Below are 19,719 nucleotides of genomic sequence, written 5' to 3' on the forward strand. Positions count from 1 at the left end.
GAATAGAGCATGAGATTTTGTAGGTTTGTCCAGAGTGATGCCCTGATAAATCCCAGGGTGATTTGAACAGTGAATACAAAAGTATTTGCCAAGTCCCCTTGTGGAAATGGTGAGAAAGGGGGGAAATCCAACTACCCCACTTGGAGAAAGCCTGTTATTCTCACAAGCAATGAAGACAACCTAACTTCATATGAGATACAGGAGCTGAAAGAACTAATTAATGTTCAATCAAATGTGCTAAATCAAGTCAAAATAAAATGAATGAGTTGAGGAAAGATACAGCAAAAAAGATGAAGAATATAAAGAAGACACTGGGCAACCATAAAGAAGAACCCAAAAGCTTGAAAAAACAAATAGCAGAACGTACGGGAATGAAAGACACAACAAAAGAGATGAAAACACAATGGAGACTTACTATAGCAGATTTGAAGAGGCAGGAGAAAGGATTTATGAACTAGAGGAGAGGATGTATGAAATCCTACACACAAAAGAAGAGATAGGTAAAAGAAAAGAAAAATATGAGCAGGGTTTCATGGAATTAAGCGGCAGCATGAAGCACATGAATGTATGTGTTATCGGTAGTCCTAAAGGAAAAAAGAAGGGAAAGAGGGCAGAACGAATAGTGAAGGAAATAATTGCTGAATATTTCCCATCTCTTATGAAAGATATAAAATTACAGATTCAAAAAGCACAGTCTACCCCAAACAAATAGATCCAAACAGACCTACTCTATGACACTTACTGATCACATTGACAAATATCAAAGAGAAAGAGAGGATTCTGAAAGCAGCAAGAGAAAAGTGATCCATCACATACAAGGGATGCTCTATAGGACATATGCAGATTTCTCAACAGAAACCATGGATGCAAGAAGGTAGTAGAACCTTATGCTGGAGATTCTGAAAGAGAAAAACTGCCAACCAAGAATCCTACACCTGGGAAAACTATCCTTCAAAGGTGAGGGAGAGCTTAAAATATTCTCAAACAGACACTGAGTTTGAGACTAAGAGAATAGTTTTACAGGAAATACTAAAGAGAGCACTACTTGGCAGTTGGAAAAAGATGGGAGAGAGAGGTCTGGAGAAGAGTATAGAAATGAAGACTATCATTATGGGTTAAGAGAGAAAAAAGTAAAATATAACAAAAATCCAAGAAACCAAGAAACTAAATGGTAGAAGTAAGTATTGCCTTTACTTCAATGACATTAAATGTTAATGGATTAGACTCTGTAGTCAAAAGATATACACCAGCAGAATGGATTAAAAACCAGTTCTGATCTATATGCTGTCTACGAAAGACTCGCTTTAGACTCAAGGACCAAAACAATTGAAAGTGAAGGATTGGTAAAAGATATTTCACACAAACAACAAACAGAAAAGAGCAGGGGTAGTCCAACAAATTAAAACAATTAAAAGAAACAAGTACAAAAAGAGACATATTAATTATGTATTAACAAAAGAAACAATTCATCAAGTAGACATGACTGTCTTAAATATTTATGCACTGAGCCAAATTGCCCCCAAAATGCATAAGGTACACACTGACAACACTGGAGAAGTAGACACCTCTACAGTAATACTTGGAGACTTAAATACACCGTTCTCATCAACAGTAGAACACCTATACAGATGATCAATAATGAAATAGAGATTTTGAATAATAGAATAAATGAACTAGACTTAGCAGACATTTGCAGAAAATTATACCCCCACAACAGCAGGAGATACATTTTTCTCAAATGATCTTGGATTATTCTCTAGGACAGAACACATGTTGGGTCACAGAGCAAATATAAATACATTTTAAAAGACTAAAATTTTACAAAACACTTCCTCACATCACAATGGAATGAAGTTGGATAGCAATAACAAGCAGAAGACCAGAAAACTCAAAAATATATGGGGGCTAAATAGTACACTCTTAAACAATGAGTAGCTCAAAGAAGAAATCAGCAAATATCTCAAGGAAAATGAAAACACAACATATCAGAACTTATGGTGCCTGAAAACATCTTAGAGTATATTAAGCAGATAATCAAAAAGTATTGGCAAAGTCCCCTGAGGAAGGAGAGAAAGACTATGGAACTATTAAACCTTACCATCAGGGAAGCCCCTGATACTGTGTCAAACCTTAGGGATACCCAAATCAATAGGCCATGCCTTCAATCATGAGGCTTACTCTTGTGAAGCTTATGTAGGTAACATAGCTTAAGCTACCTATAGGCATGTCTAATAGTTACTTCTGGAGAACCTCTGTTATTGCTCAGATGTGGCCTCACTCTCTCTAAGCCCAACTCTGCAAGTGAAATCATTGCCCTCTCCCCCACATGGGACATGATGCCCAGGGGAGAAGTCTCCCTGGTGACATGGGAGAGGACTCCTAGGGAATCCAGACCTGGCACCATGGGATCAACAATTAAATCCTGACAAAGGGGGGGGAGAAGTGTAATTAAAAAGTATCAGTAGCAGAGAGGTTCAAATAAGAATCGAGAGGCTACTCTGGAGGTGGCTTATACACAAGCTTCAGGTAGACCTTGCTACCTATTATATCTGCCAACCTTCAACCAGGACCATTCCAGCCAATCCTTAAGAACACCTATGGCAATATATAAGATTCCATAGGGGTTCCAGGTACTAGAGTAATTTTCCAGAAACCTACACCCTCCAGATGGGTCCCTGGTCCAGAAAAATCCTGAAACCTAGTCTACCTTCTCGGGAACATCAGATAGTTCCATCTCCCTACCCCTTACTAATGACAGACCCTTCCATTATCCAAAATTTAGAACTTCCATAGACTAAACAACCCTAAAGAGAGGGATAGAAAGATAAAAAATGATGGTGGAATTATGCAAAGAAGATAGGACTTAATAAATGAATATGAATGCTGAATCATTAAACTGATATCTCTTTTAGTCTCCAGTATTTTAGAGCAGCTAGAAGTAAAAACCTAAAATTGTGAAATTGTAACCCATGTCAAAGTCTGAATATGTTCTACAACTAATTGTGGTGCTGTGCTTTGAAATTTATAGCTTTTTTGTATACATGTTTTTGTTCACAAAAAAAAGAAGAAAAAAGTCAATTGTGATGATAAAAAAGTATTTAAGCCCTCTAGCCTCCTATATTCTGGAACAGCTGGAAGGAAAAATATAAGAGGATCATATGATAGTCCATGACAAACTCTGGGATCTAGCCTGTAATCACTTTTTGAACAGTGCTTTAAAAATATTACTTTTTTATTTCTTTCCTTTGTATGTATGTTATACTACACAATTTAAAAAGTTTTAAAAAAAGAAAGTTTAGGTCAATAAAAATTGTCAATTATTTAACATAAAAAAATTAATGTGTTGAGGGGTAAGGTGTATGTTATGTATGAATTTTTCATTATGTTACTTTTTTTGGAGTGATGTAACTGTTCTAAAAATGATCATGGTGATGAATACACAACTATGTGATGATACTGCAAGCCATTGATTGTACATCATGTATGGAATACATGTGTGGAAGATTTCTCAATAAAAGTATTAAAAAAAAAACCTATGGGATGCAACAAAGGTGGTGCTGAGAGGGAAACTTATTGCCATAAATATCTATACTTAAAAAGAAGAAAGAGCAAAAATCAAGGAATAACTGTTCACCTGGAAGAACGAGAACTAAAGAAAGAACCACAAACCCTAAAGCAAACAGAAGGAAAGAAATAACTAATATTAGAGCAGAAATAAATGAAATTCAGAATATGAAAACCATAAAGAATTTTTTAAGTTGGTTCTTTGAGAAAATCAATAATATTGATGGACACTTAGCTAAGCTTACAAAAAAGAGGGATAGGATGCAAATAAATAAAATCAGAAATAGTAGAGGGGACATAACTACTGTCCCCACAAAAATAAAGGAGATAAGGAGAAGATACTATGAGCAACTATATGCTAATAAACTAGACAATGTAGGTGAAGTGCACAACTTCCTATAAAAGTATGAACAACCAACATTGATTTAAGAATAAATAGACAACTTCAGCAAACCAATCACAAATAAAGAGATTGAATTAGTCATCAAGAAGCTCCCAAAAAAGAAAAGTTCAGGACCAGATGACTTCACATGTATATTCAACCAAGCACTCAAGAAAGAATCAGTATCAATCCTACTCAAACTCTTAAAAAAACTAAAGAGGAGGGAAAGCTACCTAACTTATCTTATTAAGCCAACACTGCCCTAATACCAAAGCCGGACAAAGATACTACAAGGAGAAAAACTACATACCAATCTCTTTAATGAATATTGATACAAAAATTCTTAACATAATAGTTGCAAGTCAAATTCAGCAGCACATTAAAAGAATTATACAGCATGACCAAGTGGGATTTATTCCAGGTAGTCAACACTGGTTCAACACAGGAAAATCAATTAATGTAAATCACCACATCAATAAATCAATGCAGGAAAAACACGTGATCATCTCGATTGATGCAGAAAATGCATTTCATAAAATTCAGCATCATTTCTTGATGAAAATTCTTCAAAGGATAGGAATAGAAGGGAACTTCCTCAACATGATAAAGGGAATATATAAAAAAAACACACAGCTAATTTCATACTCAATGGGGAAAGACTGAAAGCTTTCCCTCTGAGATTGGGAACAAGACAAGGATGTCCACTGTCACTACTGTTAGTCAATATTGTGCCGAAAGTTCTAACCAGAGCAATTAGACAATAAAAAAAAGAAAAGGCATCCAGATTGGAAAGGAAGAGGTAAAGCTCTCACCATTTGCAGATAACATGATACTGTATATAGAAAATCCTGAAAAATCTACAGTAAAGCTATTAGGGCTAATAAATTAATTTAGCAAAGTAGCAGGGTACAAGATCAACATGCAAAAATCAGTAGTGTATCTATAAACTAGTAATGAGCAATCTGAGAGGAAATCAAGAAAAAAATCCATTTACAATAGCAACAAAAAAATCAAATATTTAAAAATAAATTTAACCAACACCACAAAAGACCTATATACAGAAAAATATAGAAAATTGCTAAAAGAAATCAAAGAAGATCCAAATAAATGGAAGGACATACCATATTCATGGATGAGAAGACTAAATATAGTTAAGATATCAATTCTACCCAAATTGATTTCTAGATTCATTGCAAATTCAATTAAAATTCCAACAACTTACTTTACAGAAATAGAAAAACCAATAACCAAACTTATTTGGAAGGGAAAAGTAGCAGGGTACAAGATCCTTACAGCCCCAAATGGCTAAAAAATATCTCAAGAAAGAGGAATTAAGTGGGAAATCTCACACTTCTTGTCTTTAAAGTACAAAGTTACAGTGATGCAAAGCATGGTACGGGCATAAAAATAGATATGCTGACCATTGGAATCAAATTGAGTGTTCAGACATAGACCTTCTCATCTATGGCCACTTGATCTTTGATAAGGCAGTCAAGTCAACTCAACTGGGACAGAGTAGCCTCTTCAATAAATGGTGTTTGGTGAACTGGATATCCATATACAAAAGAATGAAAGAGGACAGATATCTCATACCCTCACAAAAATTAACCCAAAATGGATGAAAGACCTAAATGTTAGAGCTAAGATCATAGAAATCTGAGAAGAAAATGTAGGAAAATATGGATCTTGTAACAGGAAGTAGTTTCCTAGACCTTATAGCCAAAGCATGAGCAATGAAAAAAGAAATAGATAAATGGGATCTCCTCAAAATTAAACACTTCTGCATATTAAAGGACTTTGTTAGGAAAATAAAAGGCAGCCTATGCAATGGTAGACAACATTTGGAAACTATATATCAGATAAGGGTTTAATATCTGGACCATATTGAGAGATTCTGCAATTCAACAACAAAAAGACAAACTACGCAATTTAAAAATGGAAAAAGACACGGACAGATATTTTTCAGAAGAGGAAATACAAATGGCTCAAAAATATATGAAAAGATGCTACACCTCTATTAGGACAATACAGATCAAAACCACAATGAGATATACTCCCACACTTACTAAAATGGCCATTATCAAAAAAAACAAAAAACTACAAGTGCTGGAGAGGATGTGGAGAAAGAGGGACACTTGTTCACTGTAGGCTGGAATGTAGAATGGTGCAACAACTCTGGGAGGCAATCTGGTGGTTTCTTAGGAAGCTAAGTATAGAATGACCATGTGACTAGCAATCCCATTACTAGATATATATGGGGAGGAACTGAAGGCAAAGACATAAACAGGCATTTGCACACTGATGTTTATAGCGGCACTATTCACAATTCTCAAGAGATGGAAACAGTCCAAATGCCCATTAACAGAGGAATGGCTAAACAAACTGTGGTATATACATATGATGGAATATCACACAGCTGTAAGACAGAATAAACTCATGAAGCAAATAACAATGTGGATGAACATTGAAGAAATTATGCTGAGTAAAATCAGCCAGAAACAAAAGGATAAACACTGTAGAGTCTCACTAATATGAACTAACATTAATGAGTTAATTCATAAATATTAATGAACTAACATTGAGTGAACTTTGAAACTTAAAGTTAAGAACACAGGTTATCAGGAGATAGAGGGTAGATATTAGGCATTTGATGATGAAAAAGTACAGCATGTTCAACAGGACTGATTGCAAAGATCCAGAAATCAGTACTATCTGATGGTAGCATAATATTGTAAGTACACTGAATGAAGCTGAGTGTGAGTATGGTTGAGGGAAGAGGATGGGGGCATGTATGAAACCAGAAGAAAAGACAGAGGATAAGAACTGGGATGGTATAACTTAACAATGCCTGGAGTGGACAATGATGATGATTATAAACAAATATAGGAATGTTTTCACATGAGGAAGAACAAATAACCTCACCATTGCAAGGTGTTGAAAATGGTATCTGGGGAGGGATAAAATCAATGCAAACTAAGGTCTATAGTTAAAAACATTGTAATATGCTTCCATTGAATGTAACAAAGGCAATATGCCAAAGCTAAATGTTAGTTAGTAGGGAATATGGGGGAGGGGTATGAGATTCTTTGAGGAAGAAGTGGAAATGTCCTCATATAGACTGTGTGCTAAAGGCATGGCTATGTTATTATACTGGGAACCATTGGTTTTTATTTAGGTTGGATTGTATTATGTGTGAATAAATCTGTTTAAATATGAACAGAGAGATAAAAGTGCTGGAGAAATGCAGAGAGAGAAATGTAACTATTAACTGTTGGTAGGGAAGTAGACTGGTGCAGTCCCTCTGGAAAGCAGTGTGATTGCTCCACAAGAGCCTAGGGATGGGGTTGCCTTGCGATCCTGCAACCCTGTAGTTAGGTATATTCTTGGAGGAACGAAGAGTGAGGACAGGAGTGGACATTTGCATTCTTGCCCTAATGGTGACAGCATTGGTGATTTGCAATGGATGGAGGTGGCCTAAGGTAGGTCAACTGAGGAATGGAAGGGTGAACTGTGATGTATATGTATATTGGACTACTGAACACCTGCAAGAAGGAAGGAAGTTGTGAGGCATACAACTAGGGGAATGAACATTGAGGATAGTATGTTAAATGAAATAAGCTAGAAACTAAAAGATACATAGTATAATGCCTCATTTTATGGACTAATTATAATGAACAAATTCTGAGAATTGAATTTGAGAACACAGATTATCAGGTGAAAGCCTATTGTAAGGTTTCTAGATTGTAAGCTCTTACAGTAGTCACATCTATTCCAGAGTTGTAATTGTTATTTCTTATTCTGAGATGCTGAGCTCTTTGTGTATAATCATTCCCTGGAAATTCATGGTATTATATGACACCTGAGACTCAGAGCTAGAGTTCTACAGCTGTGAAAGTCAGCATTACTCCATATAGCAACTGTGAAAAACACTGAAAAAGTGATCAGACTTCAAGTAGAGATATAAATGAAGCTGATCTGGGTGGGACTAAAGTAAATCAGACTAAAGGGTAAAAAATGATAGTGACCACATTTAAAAACTTCAACTTCTGTGTGAGACCAAAGGAAGAGATATTTACTAGGTGCAAAATTGATATTTTCCATAACACAATATCTAATTTAACTTGTATGGTCAGTTTATTTGAACACCATAACTACATGGAACCTTGAATAGGAAGTAAGATCTTGCTGGCTTGTACAGGTTGCTGATGCCCCAGTACATCCCAGAATAATCTGGGCAGAAGATTAAAAAGTATTTGCTTGTGGGACTGGGGGAAAATGTGGAAATATTAAACTTCCCTAGTTGGGGAAGACCTGATATTCTCACAATCACTGGGGACTACCAACTTGATGGGCCAGGCCCTAGATCTTGGGGCTTGCCTTTATGAATCTTATTCCTGTAAAGGAGAAGCTAAGCCTACTAATAATTATACTTAAGAGTCACCCCCAGAAAATTCAACTGTCCCAAATGGAGAATTCTTGATATTCTCACAAGCAGTGGGGACAACCAAAGCTATAGGCTGAGCCCCAGTCCTGGGGCTTGTTCATATGAAACTTAACCCCACAGAGGATTGGTCAAACCTACTTAAAATTAAGCCTACGAGTCACCCCCAAGAGAACCTCTTTTGTTGCTCAGGTGTGGCCTCTCTCTCCAGCCAACACAGCAAGCAGACTCACCACCCTCCCCCTGTCTACATGGGACATGACTCCCAGGGGTGTGGACCTTCCTGGCAATGTGGGAAATAAATCCTAGAATGAGCTGAGACTCAGCATCCAGGGATTGAGAAAACCTTCTCAACCAAAAGGGGAAAGAGTAAAATGAGACAAAGTGTCAATGGCTGAGAGATTCCAAACAGAGTTGAGAGGTTATCCTGGAGGTTATTCTTACACATTAAGTAGATATCACCTTGTTATTCAAGATTTAATGGAGAGGCTGTAGGGAACTGCCTGAAAATGTAGAGCTGTGTTCCAGTAGCCATGTTTCTTGAAGAGGACTGTATAATTATATAGCTTTCACAATGTGACTGTGTGATTGTGAAAACCTTGTGTCTGATGCTCCTTTTACCTACCTTGTCAACAGACTAGTAGAACATATGGAATAAAAATAAATAATAGGGGGAACAAATGTTGAAATAAATTTAGTTTGAAATGCTAGTGATCAATGAAAGGGAGGGGTAAGGGGTATGGTCTGTATAAATTTTTTTCTGTTTTCATTTTATTTTTTTTCTGAATAGATGCAAATGTTCCAAGAAATTATCATGATGATGAATATGAAACTATGTGACGCTATTGTGAATTACTGATTATGTATGTTGAACAGAATGATCAAAATATAAATGTTTGCATTTGTTTGGTATTTTTTGATATTTAAAAAATTATAAATAAAAAAAAAGTCACACCCAGAGAACCTCTTTTGTTGCTCAGATATGGACTCTTTCTCTAAGTCAACTCCACAGGTAAACTCACTGCCCTCCCCACCATAAGAGACATGACTCTCAGGGGTGGAAATCTCTTTGGCAATGTGAGACATACTCCTGGGGATGAGCCTGGCCCTGGTATCACTGGATTGAAAAAGCCTTCTTGACCAAAAGGAGAAGAGAAATTAAAAAAATAAAGTTTCAGTGGCTGAGAGATTTCAAATAGAGTAAAGAGGTCATTCTGGAGGTTATTCTTATACAGTATATAGATATCCCTTGTCAGTTTTTGGTGTATTGGAGTAGCTAGAGGGAAATACCTAAAACTATTGAACTGTAATCCAGCACTGCCCTAGGCTTAACTGCAGCTAGCAAGACATGCACTTCCACATGGTTTGGATGATAAGAGCCACCTTAGCTTCACCTCAGCTTGCCACTTCTGCTTTTCATGCAGTATAGTTGAAAACTGCCAATCTCCAGTATCCATGGGAAAGCTCCACCCCTCCCCTCTGGCTCACAATAAAGGCAAGAGTATAGGACCCACATGTATTCTTCTTTCTCCCTCCTCTACAGAGCTTCATAAGAGCCTAGGTTAGGCAAGTCCCATCTCCTTCCATTGGCCTCAAACTCCCCTCTCCTCCTCCAAGCTCTGTGATCTAATAAAGCTGTCCTTTCATGCATTCTTAGCTGGCTTGCTATCAGTGTTTGTGCCTCATCACCAAAGAACTTCCAAATTACATCCAAAATATCTGCCAGTACCCTGAGTTTAGATTTCTAGCCTACAAAATGTGAGCCAATAAGCTTCTTTTGTTTATATCAACCAGTGTATGGATTTATCACAGCAACCCTGGAAACTAAGACTCATTTGCTAATCTCTCCCTTTGCCAAGCCAATCAACAAGTTCATAATAATCATTTAACGTGAAGTCTTTTTCTACTACAAGGCATTTTATGCTCATTATCGCATTCTCACCAAAATTTAAAAATCTGTGACAAAGACCTCATCTCATACCACTTTATAGACCAGGACACTAAACTCAGTCTTGTCTTGGTTCAAGCTTCCTTGCTTCTCTCTCATTTGAACCACTTTCCACCTACCCCTTAGTGATTTGAAAGAGGAGAAAATAGAGGATCTCATTACCTCCTTCACCAAACCTCTCCTCTTCTTCAGACCACAAACAAATCTGAAGCACAAGGGGCAACCTATCACCCCAAACAGTTTCTGGGAAAATATGAAGTCAAGTGCCTGGTTCTGGGTGTCATCAGTGAATGCATGATCAAAGGAACTCTGCCTGGAGGGAGAGCAGTTGTGAGAAAAGAGACACCACTAATTGGTCAGAAAAGTCTGTCCCAACAAAAACACAATGATCTCCAGGTATATTAAGAAAGATCCTTTTACATCTTCAATTTCACCTTGATCCTTACAACAACACTCTCTGTGATGATGTCCTTGGTAGATCCAGACACCAAGGTTCAAAGAAGGTGTCTTGCACAAAATCACAGAATGAGGAATGAGGGAGATAGTCAGAAACCCTCCCCTTCCCATGATGTTTTCACTGTATGACACTAAACTGCTTGGAGCATTTCTACCAAGCAAGCTGAGTCAAGACCCTGGCCAGACCCTCTCAGCCCCAAAGAGAAGTCTACTAGAATTGGAGCGAGGAATTGTGCTGATCCACACAAAGGCTGTCTGGGGTGAAGACCCTGAAAAAGTTCCTTAGGACAATCCTTATCTGTAAGCCCCTTCCCCAAATGTCCTGAATTCCTCTTTCTACACCATTCAGGAATTTGCATCTAGGTTACGTTCAAACCCACATGGAACATGTGCCTTTCTGACCACAGCACCACTTTAGGATAAACTTCTCCTTGCTCAGTAAAGGGAGACTGCTTCATTTTATTTTACTTTACTTTACTTTTTACTTTATTTTATTTTATTTTAGGTAGACAATTTTTTGGCCTTTTGTTTATCATACAGTTGCTCCTTTTAAGCTGAGGATGATAGCTGTGGAAGATGCTTCTTGCTGCTGTTCAGCAAAAATTAAAGCAAAGTTTCCCCTCTCTGACCCATTTCTTGGAAATACAGACTAAGATCTGAGTGGTTAAGAACAAATGTTTTGTCAGAACATAACTGCAGTTAATGTTTACCTCTGTGATTTACTAATTGTGTGAACTCAGGCAAGCAGTGCCACAATGCTCCAAACTTTAATGTGCAGGCAAGTCACTGGGGTGGACAGAATTTACCACAGTCCTTGTAAGAAACAAGGGTATACTAAGATCCACTAAAAGGGTTGTTTAGAAGATCAAGTGAAACAGTATATGTAAAGCACTTTACATAATCCTCAGTATTTATTTGAGAACTCAATGAGTAGGAGCTAATATTTTTATTATTTTTTTATTTAGTCTTTGTCCTTCCAAATCTTTTATCTGCGGGTTTCTTTTGTAGTTGATTTTGTTTTGTTTAGTTTTTCACTATGTGTGAAATTGAGTAGGTAAGAGCCCATGCATGTGTGGCAAATTCTTTGCAAGGTTGTTTGTGTTCCTGGGAGTGTGTGTATCATTTGTATATCCACAAGCTCTGGGAGGTATATATTGCACATGACTGCATGCATGTTTGCATGTCTGCTGCCAAAGAAGTGTGTGTATGTGCACCTATGTATATATAAAACACTCATATATATCTATGGATATATAAAAGTCCTCAAAGATTTTTGTTGTCAGTGAACTAATTCAAAAGTCATTCCTCCTATCATGGAATTAGCCAAGGTTAATGAGTGGGAAGATATTTAAAGATTAATTGGTTAAAGGGAAGACCATATTTTAATTGAAGTCTGTTATGCCACCCAAAGTTTCTAGAGAGTAGAGAGAAATGTGATGACTGATTATAAACATTCTGGTCTGCAGGTTGGTGTGAGTCACCAGCCTGAAAATGTCACAAGGTCTCCCTGGTTCCCTCCCCAGTTTTCCAAGACCTTGCTTCTCTTTTCTCTGAGTTTGGATGCAATCTGGCCTGAATGAGAGCTTCCAGGACTAGGAAGCAAGAGTCTTGGCTTCCAGTTCTCCTCTGTTGAAACTCGACTGGAAAATTCTGGACAAATTACATGTTATCTCTGTATCTTAGTGTTTCCCTGACCTTGGACACATCTTACAATGTAGGATTCTCTGGTGGCAAGACAAGGGCCCACCCATCCTTTGGGTTAGTTCTTTCCTTCCATGCTGTCTTATAGGCACTCAGTAGCTACAGACATGTGCCAATGAGACAAAGGCAAGAATGTATTCCTTCCAGAGGACATTGATGTTTTCCTGTATTCTATCAGTTTTCTTTCATTCACACTTTTTGAGCATCTGCTGTGGTGAATAGGGCAGGGTCTTCACCTGACCTCCCTTATCTTTTAGTAGCATTTTCCTACCCCATCAGTTCTGGCTCTCAGAAAGGATCTTCTCACTCTACTTACACTGAGCTATAGCCAATTGATTAACAGTTCATGATCACAGAACAAAACAGCATTTTACAAAAGATCAAAGCCTAAAACCATGGACATGAAGTCCTATTAGTGGAATGCTAGTTATTAGTTAGCCATATGGGTACACAGAGGTAAATGTCTACCTCAGTCACCTGTAGAAGCCACATACTCTGTACCTGTACTCTGCACCCCAGAATAATCAACAAAGGCAACCACACTTATGAAGTAAGATTCAAACTTTCAACCTTGCCAAGCACTAAAAAAAAGGCACTGCAATATCTGTAGGCTTCCAGGTCACTCCAAGGAATGAGTCATCTGAACAGGGAGAGGGAAAGGGCTTCTGAAAACATGGGAAGAAAAGAGGGTCCTTGTAAAATGCCCCTAAGGAGTCTAGCTCCTCTATAATGTCCCCAATAAATAGATCAGCTAGCTTCCTTGTAGTCACTTCCATGACACAAGATGCTCACTATCTCCAATATGCTCTTTAACAAATTTCTCTTTTGTGCCGGGACAAAAATCTACCTCCTAACAACTTCCACTCATTGGCCCTCTTTTCCCTCCTAAGAGGGAAAAGAATCTCTCTGGGAATAACTGTTCTTTGATTAAGACCTGTGTTTCCAAGAGGTCCCAGTTTCAACTGCTAATACATAACCTAGGGGAAATATGCATTACATCAGTGTGTTAAAGAACTTTCATTACCATTCGAAGTCTTTAAACCCCTCAAGAGCAGGAAATGTATGCATATACTATATTTATTTATTTATGTGTATATAGGGTACATATCACCATCTAATTAAAGTTTACTTTTCCAAGCACTATACTCAGAGCTCAAGCACATACTAAAATTAATTCACATGTACAACACTCTAGAGCATTATTTTTATTTTATAGAGGACAAAACTGAGGTATTAAGTACCTTGAGTGAGGTATCCCAATAATGAGTACAATTCAAATCAAAATCTTCGGATTTTAAGACTTGTCCTCTTAAGTACCACTCTATAATCTTTCATTTCTAGTCCAATATCTTGCACATAGTAAGCCTAAATACAAAATGAGAAAAATACTTACTTTAATTAAAAAACTAACCCAACTGTTCCCAATCACACATTAGCATGAATGAATTTGGTGATTTGAAGCTGTGATGTGCCCCAGAAAATATCATGTTCTTTAAATTCATTATGATGGGGAATGTATGATTGAGTTATTTTAAATTATGCTGAGTGAGTCTAGCCAAAAACTAAAGGACAAATACTGTATGGTCCCACTGATGTGAACGGACATTCGAGAATAAATTTGGAATATGTCATTGGTAACAGAGTCCAGCAGGAGGTAGAAACAGGGTAAGATAATGGGCAATTGGAGCTGAAGGGATACAGACTGTGCAACAGGACTAGATACAAAAACTCAAAAATGGACAGCACAATAATACCTAATTGTAAAGTAATCATGTTAAAACATTGAATGAAGTTGCATCTGAGCTATAGGTTTTTGTTCTGTTTTGTTTTGTTTTGTTTTTACTGTTATTACTTTTATTTTTTTCTCTATATTAACATTCTATAACTTTTTTGGTTGTGTTGCTAGTACCCATCCCCCACAGGCTGCTTCCCAGAGGGGAAAGGAAAGGGACCTTACCAGCAGCAGGGGTTGAACCCAGCCAAGCTCCAATTTCGGAATTAATTAACAAATTTTGACTACTAAAAATAGGCCCCCAGCTCAGCTGAACCCTAAGTAAAAACAAAGGTTGTTGGGGTTTTCCCTGGCACAGATGGGGCAGGGCTGACAGAAAAAGAAAAAAGAAAAGAAAAACAGATGTTTTTTGGATTGGACAGCATCTAATACTTGAAAGGGTCTAGGCCTGAAGGGAGGAAAGGAGGGGGCACATAGGACATGTAGATACACAAAGCAACATACCAACTTAAGCTCTTCATTTGCAAACCCGAGAAACAGGGGTCCTGCTCTGGAATGAATTGTCTTTCTTGATTTCATGGCTCTGTTTCAAAGCCTTGACTACTCTTTAGATACAGCTGCAAGACTTCTCAGACTCCAACTGCCCAGACATAGGCAGAATTAAGCTTGTTTAAGTAATTGTCTGGAGCCTGTGCCTTCCCCAGGAGAGGGGTGGGGCCCAGCTCAGGCGGAATCATTCCCTCAAGGAATTGAGACCCCAGGGTCTGGAAAAGTGAAGAGATTAAAGCCAGCCTACAACCTCTCCTCTGTCTCAACCATGCCCCCAGCAGGAGAGTTTGTGGAAGCTAAAGGTACCACATCACCTTATTCTGGTGGGGCCCACTGGAAAAAAGCACCATATGCTGGGCAGGATAGGAAAAACCAACAGTCCAGATGCTTCACAGGAAATACTGTCAACTTGCTGGGTCTCACCCTCAGGAAAAAGTGACACAGGTAAGTCTTTCCTCCTGAGAAGAGGCCAGTTTGGTCTAGGAAAATCTGGCTGGGGTCTATAATACCTAACTAGATTCTCCTAAGGGAGGGGGTGGGGGAAGTCACCATACAGGCAGGACAAGAAACAAGAACTGAAAAATTCTGATCTGTTAAACAAAACCTAAGGTAGAGGTCTAGAATAAGTTAAACTGAATGTGAAAGAACAGATAGAAACAAAGTCATCCAGCAAGAAAATCCTAGGTAAAAAAAAGTGAAAACAATCCTCAGAATAAACTAACTAAGGAAATTAAATGCCTAGACACCAGCAAAAAATAATGAATCATACTAGGAAAACTGATGATATTGCCCAGTCAAAGGAACAAACCAACAATTCAAATGAGATACAGGAGTTGAAACAATTAATTCAGAATGTTTGAACAAACATGGAAAACCTCATAAAAAACCAAATCAATGAATTGAGGGAGAATGTAAAGAAGACAAGGAATGAACAGAAAGAAGACATTGAAAGTCTGAAAAAAACAAATCACAGAACTTATGGGAATGAAAGTCACAGTAGAAGAGATGAAAAAATCAATGGAAATCTACAATGTTAGATATCAAGAGGCAGAAGATAAGATTAGTGAACTGGAAGACAGGACATCTGAAATCTGACAAGCAAAAGAAAATATAGGGAAAAGAATGGAAAGATATGAGTAGGGGCTCAGGAAACTGAATGACAACTTGAAGTGCACAAATATATGTGTTGTCAGTGTCCCAGAAGGAGAAGGGAAAAGGAGGAGAAAAACTAATGGAGGAAATTATCAATGATAATTTCCCAACCCTTAAGAAAGATTTAAAATTGCAGATCCAAGAAGTGCAGTGTACCCAAACAGAATACATCCAAATATATGTACTCCAAGACACTTACTAATCAGAATGTCAGATGTCAAAGAGAAAGAGAGAACATTGAAAGCCGCAAGAGAAAAGCAATCCATCACATACAAGGGAAGCCCAATAAGACTATGTATAGATTTTTCAGCAGAAACCATGGAGGCAAGAAGACAGTGGGATGATATACTTAAGTTACTAAAAGAGAAAAACTGCCAACCAAGAATTCTATATCCAGCAAAATTGTCCTTCAAAAATGAGGGGGAAATTAAAACATTTTCAGACAAAAAAAATCACTGAGGGAATTTGTGACGAAGAGACCAGCTCTGCAACAAAACTAAAGGGAGCACTAGAGACAGATATGACAGGAGACAGAGGTATGGAGAAGAGTGTAGAAATGAAGACTATCAGAAAAGGTTAAAAAGAAGAAAAATTAGATACAACATATAAAATCCAAAAGTCAAAATGGCAGAAGTACTGCCCTAACATTTATAACACTAAATGTTAATAGATTAAACTCCCCAATCAAAAGACATAAACTGACAAAATGGATTAAAAAGCATGAACCATCTATATGCTGCCTACAGGAAACACATCTTAGACCCAAGGATAAACATAGGTTGAAAGTGAAAAGTTGGGAAAAGATATTTCATGCAAATAACAAACAGGAAAGAGCAGACATAGCTATACTAATATCCAACAAATTATACTTCAAATGTAAAACAGTTAAAAGAGAAAAAGAAGGACACTATGTATTAAGAAAAGGAACAATTAAACAAGAAGACATAATCATAAATATTTGTGCACTGAGCCAGAATGCTCAAAAATACATGAGGCAAACACTGAAAAGAGAAACAGACACATCTACCATAATAGTAGGAAACTTCAAATCCCCACTCTCATCAATGGACAGAACATTTAGAAAGAAGATCAATAAAGAAACAGAATTTGAATAATCCAATAAATGAGCTAGATGTAACAGACATTTGTAGAACATTACACCCACAACAGTAGGATACACCTTTTTCTCATGTCTTCATGATTCATTCTCAAGTATAGACCACGTGCTGGGTCACAAAGCAAGCTTCAAGAAATTTAAAAAGCCTGAAATCATACAAAACACTTTCTCAGATCATAAAGGAATGAAATTGGAAATCAATAACAGGCAGAGTGCCAGAAAATTCACAAATATATGGAGACTCAACAACACAGTCTTAAACAATCAGTGGGTCAAGGAAGAAATTACAAGAGAAATCAGTAAATATCTCGAGTCAAATGGAAATGAAAACACAACATATCAAAATTTATGGCATGCAGCAAAGGCAGTGCTAAGAGGGAAATTTATTGCCCTAAATGCCTATATCAAAATAGAAGAAAGGGCAAAAATGAGGAATTAACTGTCCACTTGGAAGAACTAGAGAAGGAATAGCAAACTAACCCTAAAGCAAGCAAAATGAAAGCAATAATGAAGATTAGAGTAGAAATAAATGAAATTGAGAACATGAAAACAATTGAGAAAAATCAACAAAACCAGAAGTTGGTTCTATGAGAAAATCAATAAGACTGATGAACCCTTAGTGAGGTTGACAAAAAGAAGAGAGAGGATGCAAATAAATAAAATCAGGAAGGAAGAGGAGACATAACCACTGACCCTACAGAAATAAAGGAAGTAATGAAAGGATACTATGAACAAATTTATGCTAATAAACTCGACAATGTAGATGAAATGGACAACTTCCTAGGAAGGCATGAACAACCAACATTGACTTGAGAAGAAATAGATGACCTCAACAATCCAATCACAAGTAAAGAAATTGAATCAGTCATTAAGAAGTTCCCCAAAAAGAAAAGTCCAGGACCAGATGGCTTTACATGTGAATTCTTCCAAACAATCAAGAAAGAATTAGTATCAATCCTGCTCAAACTCTTCAAAAGAAATTGAAGAGGAGGAAAAGCAACCTAACTCATTCTATGAAGCTAACATCACCCTCTCATACCAAAGCCAGACAAAGATAGTACAAAAAGAGAAAACCACAGACCAATCTCTCTAATGAATATAGATGCAAAAATCCTCAACAAAATTCTATCAAATTGAATACAACAACACATTAAAAGAATTACACATCATACCATGGAGGATTCATCCCAGTTATGCAAGGATGGTTCAACATAAGAAAATCAATTAATATAATACATCATATCAACAAATCAAAGCAGAAAAACCATATGATCATCTCGATTGATGTAAAAAATGCATTTGACAAAATTCAACATCCTTTCTTGTTGAAAACACTTCAAACACAACAAAGAGAACTTCCTCAACATCATAAAGGGAATATATGAAACACCCACAGCTAACATCATCCTCAATGGGGAAAAACTGAAAACTTTCCCCCTAAGATCAGGAAAAAGATAAGAATGTCTACTATCACCACTATTATTCAACATTGTATTGGAAGTTCTGGCCAGAGCAATTAGACAAGAAAAAGAAATACAAGGCATCAAGATAGGAAAGGAAGAAGTAAAACTCTCACTGTTTGCAGAGGATATGATACTATATGTTGAAAACCCTGAAAAATCTACAGCAAAACTACTGGAGCTAATAAACAAGTACAGCAAAGTGGCAGGTTACAAGATCAACACTCAAAAATCTGTAGTGTTTCTATACACTAGTAATGAGCAATCTGAGGGGGAAATTAAGAAAAAAATTCCATTTACAATTGCAAACAAAAGAATGAAATATTTAGGAAAAAATTTAACTAAAGACACAAAAGACCTGTACAAAACAAAAACTACAAGAAATTGTTAAAAGAAATCACAAAGGACTGAAATAAATGGAAGGGCATACCGTGTTCATGGATTAGAAGGCTAAATATAGTTAAGATGTCAATTCTACCTAAATTCATTCAATGCAATACCAATTAAAATCCAAAAAACTTACTTTTCAGAAATAGAAAAACCAAGAACCAAATTTATGTGGAAGGGCAGGGCGCCCCAATAGCTAAAAGTATCCTGAGAAAAAAATGAAGTTGGAGGTCTCACACTACCAGACTTTAAGGCATATTATGAAGCTACAGTGGTCAAAACAGCATGGTACTGGCATAAAATAGATACACTGACCAAAGGAATCGAATAGAGTGTTCAAATATAGACCCTCTCATCTATGGACAATTGATCTGTGATAAGACAGTTAAGCCAACTCACCTGGGACAGAACAGTCTCTTCAATAAATGGTGCCTAGGCTGGGACTCAGTGCCAAGGGATTGAGAAAACCTTCTTGACCTAACAGGGGAAGGGAGAAATGAGACAAAATAAAGTGTCAATGACTGAGAGATTCCAAAGAGTTGAGAGGTTATCCAGGAGGTTATTCTTGCACAATAAATAGATATCATCTTTTTAAAACTTTAACTTATGTTTGAGACTAAAGCAAAAAATGTTTATTTGGTACAAAATTTACATTGTGACTAGTGCATTTTCTAATGTAACTTATGTTGTCAGCTTAATTGAAAACCATAAGTACATGGAACCTTGAGTAGGGCATGAGATTTTGTAGGTTTGTCTAGACTGATGCCCCGATAAATCCCAGAGTGATTCAAACAATGAATAAAAAAGTATCTACAAAGTCCCCTGGGGGG

At 37.0% G+C, this 19,719-nt stretch overlaps 1 protein-coding gene across 1 annotated transcript in view; it reads right to left on the minus strand.

Moving 5' to 3' along the window:
• LOC143673293 (uncharacterized) overlaps positions 1-19,719 on the minus strand; it is a 233,802-nt gene that overhangs the window by 192,002 nt on the left and 22,081 nt on the right. Inside the window, 2 exon segments of the mRNA XM_077147610.1 lie at positions 13,734-13,857; positions 19,289-19,366. The gene's annotated coding sequence lies outside the window, so the exon portion shown is untranslated.

This window comes from Tamandua tetradactyla, unplaced genomic scaffold (genome assembly GCF_023851605.1).
Source record: "Tamandua tetradactyla isolate mTamTet1 unplaced genomic scaffold, mTamTet1.pri scaffold_83_ctg1, whole genome shotgun sequence".
Taxonomy (NCBI): Eukaryota; Metazoa; Chordata; class Mammalia; order Pilosa; family Myrmecophagidae; genus Tamandua; species Tamandua tetradactyla.